This window comes from Myotis daubentonii, chromosome 10 (assembly GCF_963259705.1).
Source record: "Myotis daubentonii chromosome 10, mMyoDau2.1, whole genome shotgun sequence".
NCBI classification, from domain to species: Eukaryota; Metazoa; Chordata; class Mammalia; order Chiroptera; family Vespertilionidae; genus Myotis; species Myotis daubentonii.
Genome location: NC_081849.1, coordinates 68816079 through 68826134, shown reverse-complemented (window position 1 = coordinate 68826134; position 10056 = coordinate 68816079).

The following is a 10056-nucleotide window of genomic DNA, read 5'->3' as shown; positions in this document are numbered from 1 at the left end:
CCTTCCAGATGTCCTTCCAAACAAAGCCATGGTGGTGGGGATGAGGCAGAGGCAGTTAGGGGCAATAGGCCGGCAGGGGAGGGCAGTTGGGAGTGAGCAGGCCAGTAGGGGGGGCAATTGGGGTCAAGCAGGCAGGCGGGGGGGGGGGCAGTTGGAGGCAAGCAGGCTAGCATTGGGGGCAGTTGGGGGCTAACAGGTCAGCATGGGGGGTAGTTAGGGGTGATCACACCAGAAGGGGGGCAGGTGGGGGCAATCAGGATGACAGGCAGAGTGGTTAGGGGCAGGCAGGCAGGTTAGTGGTTAGGAACCAGCGGTCCCGGATTGTAAGAGGGATGTCCAACCAGCAGTTGACATCCCCTGAGGGTTCCTAGATTGGAGAGGGTGCAGGCCAGGCTGAGGGACACCCTGCCCTCATGCACGAATTTTGTGCACCAGGCCACTAGTAATTATACAAGATATCCTAAAACATTTTCCTACACTAGCTCCTTAAAGCTTGAATATAGCAAATATGAAGAAAGTCTGGAACTTCCTTGTATGGTGGTGTGGAAGTCTCCAGAAGATTCAGGGAGATGGGAATGTTAGAATAGATTTACCATGTAAGACTTGAGCATCCATCTCCTATGATAGACTTCATTGTCATTGCCAGATCATCAAATTGTGAGATTTGTGTGAGTGCTTCAATTCAATAAATTTTCCTATATCCAGCCTTATGTTCCACCCCTTGTGGAATAACTGAATCTCTACTCCCACATTTGCTTCCCAGGTTTCTGCCAGTACTTCCTATTCAGTGTATCAATTCCTTTAGTGCATAAATTAAGATCCCTGTGTGGGCCCAGAAGACACTCTATAAGAAATGCCCTGCTGAGTGGGCACCAACATCTCTCAGAAGCTTGGCTGGTGGTGGCTGCACTTCAACAGCTTGTGGTTTATGGTGTCAATTGTTGCTATTAAACTGGACTCTTTAATATTGATGTGAATGAGGCTAGGGCATAGCACTTAATCACTAGTGGTAAGATAGATATAATTACCAGCTTTCCATCAAGTTGCCTTGACCTTCAGATATTTGTGATAATAGCTAATAGGTCATGGTGTTCTTAGACATGAGATAGATAGGCAAAGGGAGAGAAATGAAAAAAAAGATGATAGGCAGAAGGCTCACATCAGCTCTTATAATGGGAAGTTGTTGGCTCCTCACCCAACTTCCAGATCCAAGTCACTTCTCAAATTCAGAACTCATTGATTGAAGCACATGGCTCTTTTGAGAAAGAAGCCTGCAGTGCCACATGCAATTTATACACTAAATTTCCCCGCACTTTCCAAAGGAAAATGGAACCATTTCCAGGGTAATTCAACATGGAGGAATTGGAAAATCCAGACATTTCTAGGTCTGTTAGAAGGTCTGAGCCGACACTGATTCCATGGAATCTGAAACACTACCATGGTTCTAGTTAAATGGGAGTTTATGGAGTTTAACAGTATTTACAAGTATCTTTGGACCTGACCTGTGGTTACTTCTTTGGTCCTCATGTGCATGATTAAGAGAGAAAATACTTAGCAGCCGGGAGAATCTGTATATGTGTCCTGTGGAATCAGAGCCACTAGGACATCACTCAAGTGGAAGCCCTGAAAACCACACTCCTTCCCTGAGGAAAATTTTAAATCAGAAGTAAAAGTAGGTTTACAGCTGTGAGTATGTGGAACACAGTTTAGTCTTGTATTATTATTATTTATTGTATTATTTTCCATAGGAACAATTGTAAACCTACTTTGCCCCATCCTGTACTATAGAAAGAACTGCTGAGATTAATACCACTGTCAAACACTTAGAGGATGGAGGGGTGATGGTTTACATATTTCCATGCAATTCACTTATATGTACTAGTATCCTGCAAAAATGAAATGAATCTTGGTAGATGTATAATTACTACAAGTTTACCAAGTGGCAGTCCCAATCACAGCTGCTGTATTATACTATCTGCCACAGAAACTGCTATTAGGGCTACCACTTGGTTATGTGACAGTAGATTAACATAGGTGAAGCATCCATCTTATATAAAAACTGCTGTTTGAAATTTTAACCCTGCTATTTTGGCTTCTGTAAACGCTTGCTTGCTTAAATAATAAGGAAAATAAGACTATTCGCATTCCAGAGAGGCCATAAACTATGCCCCAGACAGAGTTGTCAGTGCTGGCACCAGGCCAGGCCTTGAGATATGGTCTCATGGCCCCTTCCCAGCATGCAGGCCTTCTTTCTCAGAAGGCCCAGAAGTCTCATTCCAAATTTGGGAGACAAAGGAATGGAAAAAGTATAAATAGAGAAAGTTTCCTCTATGTTGGGGGGGGGGGCAGAATTTGAAAGACACATTTTTCTCTGGGCCTGCGCAGAATTATAATGAAAATGTAACTCCCTTTCTCTAAGCGTGGCTTGGTTTTTCTCTGGTCTTTTGTAACATAGGCTTTGACGCTTCTTATAGGACTGTTGATCTTGCAGAAAATATATATTTTTCCAATTCTCTTGATTAAAAAGGATCATTTGTTTTTTATTCATATGGTAAGAACAGAAGTTCACATATACTCTCTGCCTCAGGGATATGCGGTCTCTCTGTCACAGTTGAACATTCAAGTATCTTGATCATCTTGAAGGACAGAACACTAGACAATGATGACGTGAAGATCTGACTTGTGAGCAGGAAGTGGAAGATACGCTACATATCCTAGTAAGACACATGGGTCAGAGGATGGGAGATAAACTTCATGAAACTAAGGGCTCACCCCTAAGGAGTACACTTCTGAGTCTCCCTGCCAAGAAAGCCATTCAGACCCATGGATACAGACAATAGTATGGTGAAGGCTTGGGGTGGGGGCAGGGATGGAGTGGAGGGAGTCATTGGGAAAAACAAAGGGACATATGTAATACTTTCAACAAGATAAGTTTAAAAAATAGAAATGTGATTTTTAAAATGGCATTTAGCTTATACAAGTTATTAAACTGAGTAGTAGGAAAAAGGAGAAAAAGAGAATGTATCTGAATGAAACTTGTAAAAGCCTCCATGATGACTCCCTTTCACACAGAAGAAAGAAAATTATATAAACCAGAAGAAATTTATTTTGATTCAAAAACTGTGTTTTAAGATAAATAATACAGGTGAAATTTATGAAAAAAATGAGAAAAACTTAAATTGTTACTGATTTAAAATTTAGGCAATAGAAGCAGATGAATGCCTCAATATGGATTAAACATAACACCACTAAGAACTGATGTACTCCATGGCATCCACACAGCAGATTCTCAGTTTGAAACCTTTCTAGAAATGAGTGAAATCTATGTTGAAGACCCTATATCAGGAGGCTCAACTACAGCTTTTGTGGTTTTTATAATCAGTTTGGATAACTAGTCCAGTAAGCACTATGGATTGGAAGTGGGCACACCAATTTATCCCACTATTGTTTCAAATGGAATTATTTATGTCTCTCCTCAGTTTCAAATGAATATCTGGCTACTTCATCTTAATTGAAGGTTTTCTTGATTCTTTGCCCCATAAATTTGAGTCCCTCAATAATGAGACAGAATTACAATATTCCCATTTGGCTTATAAAAAGGGGAAAGCATCTTTATGTTAGAAAACAAGGAGGGGAGAATATTGGGGGGAAAGGACTTGAGGGGTGTATGGAGTGTAAAAATTTTTGCAATAGCTGCTGTGAGGGGAAGCATAGGGAGGTAACAAAATATGGTGAAAGAATTGTCAAATTGTGCTCAGAGCTGAAATGTGTATGTAAGAAGAAACAAGGAAATTGTCAACTGAGCATGAACCTCAAAATCTCTCTCTGTATAAAAGGCTAATATGCTAAGTGCCCATCTGGGTAATGACATCACGTAGCAATGTCTGGCTTCCTCTCCCTAGCAACTAGCCTCCTTGCAGTTTCTTCAGCCCAGGAACATGACTTGCTTTATAGCCAGGTAGAAACATTTTACATTTAACCAAATGTCTGTGAAGCATTTTCCTGTGCTTCATCTCATTTGATCCTCACAGAAGTCCTGGAGTAGGTAGATAGGAGACTTGGTAGAATCCTATTTTCTTTTCATTAGCCAGAAAATAGACATTTAGAAAGTTCAGAAACTGAAAAGAAGAAATGGTGGATCTTGAAAATGACTTCAGGTTTTTCTCACTGCACAGAATATAGTCAAACACTGCTGCAGTTAAATATTTTACCCTTTGTTCTCCCTGGGTGATCTACAATAATAATCTGCTTCATGTTGATATTTACTGCTGTGTTGCTGACAATTACCTGAAAGAGAAGTCAGGGTGCTTCACTGGACTGGAAAAAGTTTAGCTAAATCAGAAAGCAGGTCCAATTAAGCAAGTTTATTCCATATCTATAAAAGGCTAAGTTGACTCGCACATGCGTGATACATATAAACCTCTTGCCAGCTCCAATTGCATGTGTGTTTTCAATCTGTCATTGTCAATTGTGAATTTGGTTGACACTTCTATTATAGATAAAGGGCAAATAGCGATATTAAAATATTCTAATTTCCTTTCAATGTGCATGAATTCGTGCACTGGGCCACTAGTTTAAACAATAAAATGAAGAAATTTCCTAGGTGGTGTGGTACAAGAAAGGATAGAATCTCATAGGTCTTGTAATCTTACGTTCACTGAGGGTATAACTTTAACTGATTTCAGAGAAATCAAATAAAATAATTTTTTTAAGAAATATATATATTTTTATTTCAGAGAGGAAGAGAGAGATAGAAACATCAATGATGAGAGAGAATTATTGTTCGTCTGCTTCCTGCACACCCCCTAATGGGGATCCAGCCTGCAACCCAGACTTGTGCCCTTAACCTTGACCAGAATCAAACTGGGGACACTTCAGTCTTCAGGCTGGCGCTCTACCCACTGAGCAAAACTGGCTAGGGCAAAAATTTTTTTAATAAAAGTTGTTTTAGGAAGAGTTTACCTTAAGAGTAATATCATTCCTAAATACAGGATTCTGCTTTGTCTTTGTATCCCTCAATCCAGCTTTGTCATGACTATTTAGTTCTTAGAGCAATGATCTTTGGTAGTGTAATTTAGTCTAAAATAAGATAGTTATTTTCATTCTATAACTACATAAGTAGTGCTGCAAAATGGACAGTAATCCACCCCTCAAACTTCAGTGTGACCCTGTATCTTTCCATGCTTCTTGATGTACCAAAGTAGGTTTTAACCTGAACAGTCTGGGAGACTGACCTAGGAATACTTTTTGAGAATTACTTGTAAGCAGAATATAAGATCGAGTGAGACCAGTAAAGAGGTACGTTTTAGTAGTTTAAGGATGAGGTGAAAGTGTCTAAACCATTGGAAAAGATATAGTATTAAAGAAAGTTTTGTTAGAAAAATAATCAGAAAACACTGAATGTTTTAATGTGGGTGTTAGGAATACAGAAGTCAAAGGTGATATAATTAGAACCCAATATGTGATAACAATGGTGCCAGTGGTAAGAGGAGAACCTGTATTGAATGAGCGTAGAAAGGTGGAGTAATATAAAGTAGTTTAGACACTTTGTTATTGGTGCTTTCATCTGCCCTCTCTAGGTTTTCCTTATATTCTGCAATGGCAATAGACAAGACAATGAATGTAATGTGGGTATCCTCAGGTCACTTTCATTTGCCACCATAGTCGTAGGAGAAACTGCAGGCATACATACTACTCAGGTGTGCTGAGCTTCTAGGTTGCATACGTTCCTTTCTAACCATCACCTTAAACTTTCCTCATATCATCTCACTCTCTGACTTCTAACATTCTTTCAACTCCACAAAGGTGACAAAACAAACTCTCTCATCATCCTTATATCTTATATCTCATATGTATCTGAAATATCCTAGTGCCTCATTTACTAACACATGTTCTTCTTATAAACTGAGAGACCCAGTTATATGGCTCTGATAAAATCAATTTTTACCATAGAACAGCACAGCAAAATATCATTGACTGTATAGAACCTTTTTTCATGGAATTCATCAGTTCCTTTCTTGTTTCATGTTTTCCTAACTTTCTTATCTCCCTATATGTGAAAGTTCGCCTCTGCTTATTTTCATTGCCTACTCTCCAGATCACTACATACTAATGTCTGTTGTAATTTTTAACCGGTATTTATAATGTCAGCATTACATTAGAGGAGAGAAGACAGAGATACAATTTTAAGTTCATTTGCATAATTATTGTAATCATTTGGGAAGATAGTGAACAGAAAAGGGGGGAGATAAGTGCTCAGAGCACAAGAAGAAAGGCAAGGATGGGACCTTGAAGAATTTTCAATGCCTATGTTTTGTGATTTTGAGGAGGAAGAGCCCATGAAGGGGAGAGAGAAGAAAGGAAAGAAATAAGAGAATTACCGGGATATTTTAAATGTCCTGGGTAGGATGGGTATTTCAAAAGGTGGTTATGGAATGCACATCATTGATAACTTCTGACAAAGTGGTTTCAGTGGAATGTGGTGGGAGAAAACCATACTGGAAGTGGTAAAGGGGTGAATGGTTGGCAAACAATTAGCGGCATCCACTTGGTATGTTGTAAAAACTCATAGATCATCTGTAGAAACCTCACAGACCACATTAATGTGCTCTGTTATCGCAGAGAATAACTTGAAACTCTTCATACAATAGTCAGGAAACTGGGTTCTATTTTATTACAATCAATCTATTCTATAAGTTAAGGCAATCTATTTTAACCACTTTTACTTTCTTACCTAAACTTTTTCCCAATACCTAATTAAAGTGAAATTAGGAAGAAGTTTATGTCCCAGTGAAAGAAAAGACATTCAATTACCATGTAATGGCCATTTTTTCATTAAACTTGTAAGTATATTTTTAGAAATTTGTAAGACTTTAAATAAATATTAACTGATCAAAAATTCTTAATCAGATGGTGAGAGCAGATATTTTATCTTAGAAAATATGCTCATTTCTAGGTTACTGTGAAAAATACTATCAAGAAACTCAGATGAGACATATTTCCTTCTTACAAGGATCTCATAATCAACTATGAATGTAAAGTCAAACTACTAAATATATACTATTACAGGAAGAATGAGTTTGTCACCATTTCCCAGTTCATAGGTTTCTCTAATATCGTCATTCAGACTCTATTATATCTGCAGTAAATAGTCTGGGAATGTCTTACCTAAGAATTAAATCAGCCCTATGGTAAAAGATAAAGCAATTCATAAGCTTTTGAGAGAAGTTCAAAATTGAAGCTTTCCTAGTACTTAGTTTTGCCAAAAATGGGCAGTGAAGGCTGATTGTTCTGTTGCTTGAAAGAGTAGTTGTAATGATCCCCACATTTCTTATGCACAAAAAAGAATCTGGGCGTGGGTTATAAGCAGAAGGATGAACTGAGTACTGACACCATTCACATTGTAATGTAAGACAGTTTTTTCACTGTGAGTGAAATATTCACAGATTATACTGTTTTGAGAAAATGTTACTCTTTTTTAAAATATGACTATGAAGTGTATTATTAGTGAGGATTAATATATGTCCTCAGATGATATATATGTATGGGTATATGAATGTGTGAGTATATGTAAGGTGTGTGTGTGTGTGTGTGTGTGTGTGTGTGTGTGTGTTATAATACTTGATCAGAGAGAATGAGAAGGCATGTACCATGAACCAAGAGACATTGACAAGTCAATGGCCACCTTACAATGTTCTTCTAAAGCCCACCTGCTTCTAATCATAATTTTATAATTTATATTTTGAGAATTATATACTACAAATTATGTGTGATGGTTGGCATTGCTGAGGGAGTTGAGAGTACAAACGGACATATTTAGCTTATGAATCTCCAGGACTGGTTGTTACTCCTTCCCTACAGTCCCTCTTGCCAGTTATATTCCAGTTTCTCCACATCCTTGTCAGTACTTGTTGATGTCACTATTTTTTATTTTAGCCATTCTGATAGGTGATATTTCATATTGGTTTCAATCTGAATTTCCATAATGATTAATGAAGTTGAGAATATTTTTGTGTGCTTATTTGCCAGCATGTTCCGTGAAATGTCTGACCATATCATCTTTGGACTTGATGCTTTCCCTTTCCCAATGTACACTTACCAAATTAAATGGCTGTGGTTTCCTTCAGGAAAGGAGTAGAAGATTATGACCATTTATACTTGTCCTGGTGTTCTAGGGGGAAACTCTACATTTTTTAATGAATGAATTATGAGTCCAAAAACTAGCAAGAGATCATGACTTTTTATTGGGGCAACTATATATAAAATTAGACTTCTGATTATTCTTAAAATGTTTTACTTTTACAGGTTGTGTAGTAGCCTGTTCACTCTCCTTCTAATTTGCCCCAAGGGAAGCTATGTTTTATTAGCCATTTCCATAAATCAGTGTCTATCAGACATCCCTATCTGTCCCTCTGACATTATCCTCAGAATAATTGCAGCCATTTTACTTCTGTCCCTTCTTGCTGTTTGGGCTCCATTGTTTTGAGTTCCTATCATAACTATTGCTATTGTATGGCTATGTTTTGTAATGTCATCTTCTATTATTAGCTCTTGCCTACAGAGGATAACCACATCGAACTGTAAAATGATGCATATCCTTGTGATTTTGGTAAATATTGTGAGTTTTCTGGCCTTATACTCTAGCAAACCCACTTTTGTTAGTTTTTAAATAAATTTTTCCACTATCCGTTATGACAATTCAAGCTTATTCACTCACTTAGTACGGCCATTGCATTTTCCATGCTTGTAGGATGTTTGTGTCATCTCTTTAGGAGAGGATACATTGCTAATTTTTCAGTAGTCAACATTACGCACTGGCACTCTTGATAAACCTCCTTCAGGATATATTCTACTGGCTTCTCCTGCCGCATGGTGGCTGCGTCCTGCAGCTCTTTTGAGGTTCAGTCCCTTTCCTTCCTTATAGGCCCAGCATGCGCTTGCTCAGGAAAAATTTTGAGAGTTGATTTGGTGGGAAAGAGGCCTCTGTACCTTCTTTAAGCAAGGGAGACTTGTTTCCTTTTTTATTTTTATTTATTTTTTTATTTTATTTTTTCTGATTCTTTATTTTTTTTTTAATTGCTAAAAGTATTATAAAGGGTATTACATATGTGTCCATTTTATCCCCCCGCCCTAGACAGTCCCCTAGCCTCCCCTATCCCCCAGTGTCTTATGTCCATTGGTTATGCTTATATGCATGCATACAAGTCCTTTAGTTGATCTCTTACCCCCATACCTCCTGCCCCCCAACCCTCCCCGGCCTTCCCGCTGCAGTTTGACAATCTGTTTGAGGCAGCTCTGCCTCTGTATCTATTATTGTTCCAAAGTTTATAATGGTCTCTATTATCCATGAATGAGTGAGATCATGTGGTATTTTTCCTTCATTGACTGGCTTATTTCACTTAGCATAATGCTCTCCAGTTCATCCATGACGTTGCAAATGGTAAGAGTTCCTTCCTTTTTAGAGCAGCATAGTATTCCATCGTGTAGATGTACCACAGTTTTCTAATCCATTCATCTACTGATGGGCACTTAGGCTGTTTCCAGATCTTAGCTATGGTGAATTGTGCTGCTATGAACATAGGGGTGCATATATCCTTTCTGATTGGTGTTTCTGGTTTCTTGGGATATATTCCTAGAAGTGGGATCACAGGGTCAAATGGGAGTTCCATTTTCAGTTTTTTGAGGAAACTCCATACTGTCTTCCATAGTGGCTGCACCAGTCTGCATTCCCACCAGCAGTGCACAAGTGTTCCTTTTTCTCCACATCCTCTCCAGCACTTGTCGTTTGTTGATTTGTTGATAATAGCCAGTCTGACAGGTGTGAGATGGTACCTCATTGTTGTTTTGATTTGCATCTCTCGGATGATTAGTGACTTTGAGCATGTTTTCATATGTCTGTTGGCTTTCTGAATGTCCTCTTTTGAAAGGTGTCTATTTAGGTCCTTTGCCCATTTTTTGATTGGGTTGTTTATCTTCCTTTTGTTAAGTTGTATGAGTTCTCTATAAATTTTGGAGATTAAGCCCTTATCAGATATGACATTGGCAAATATGTTTTCC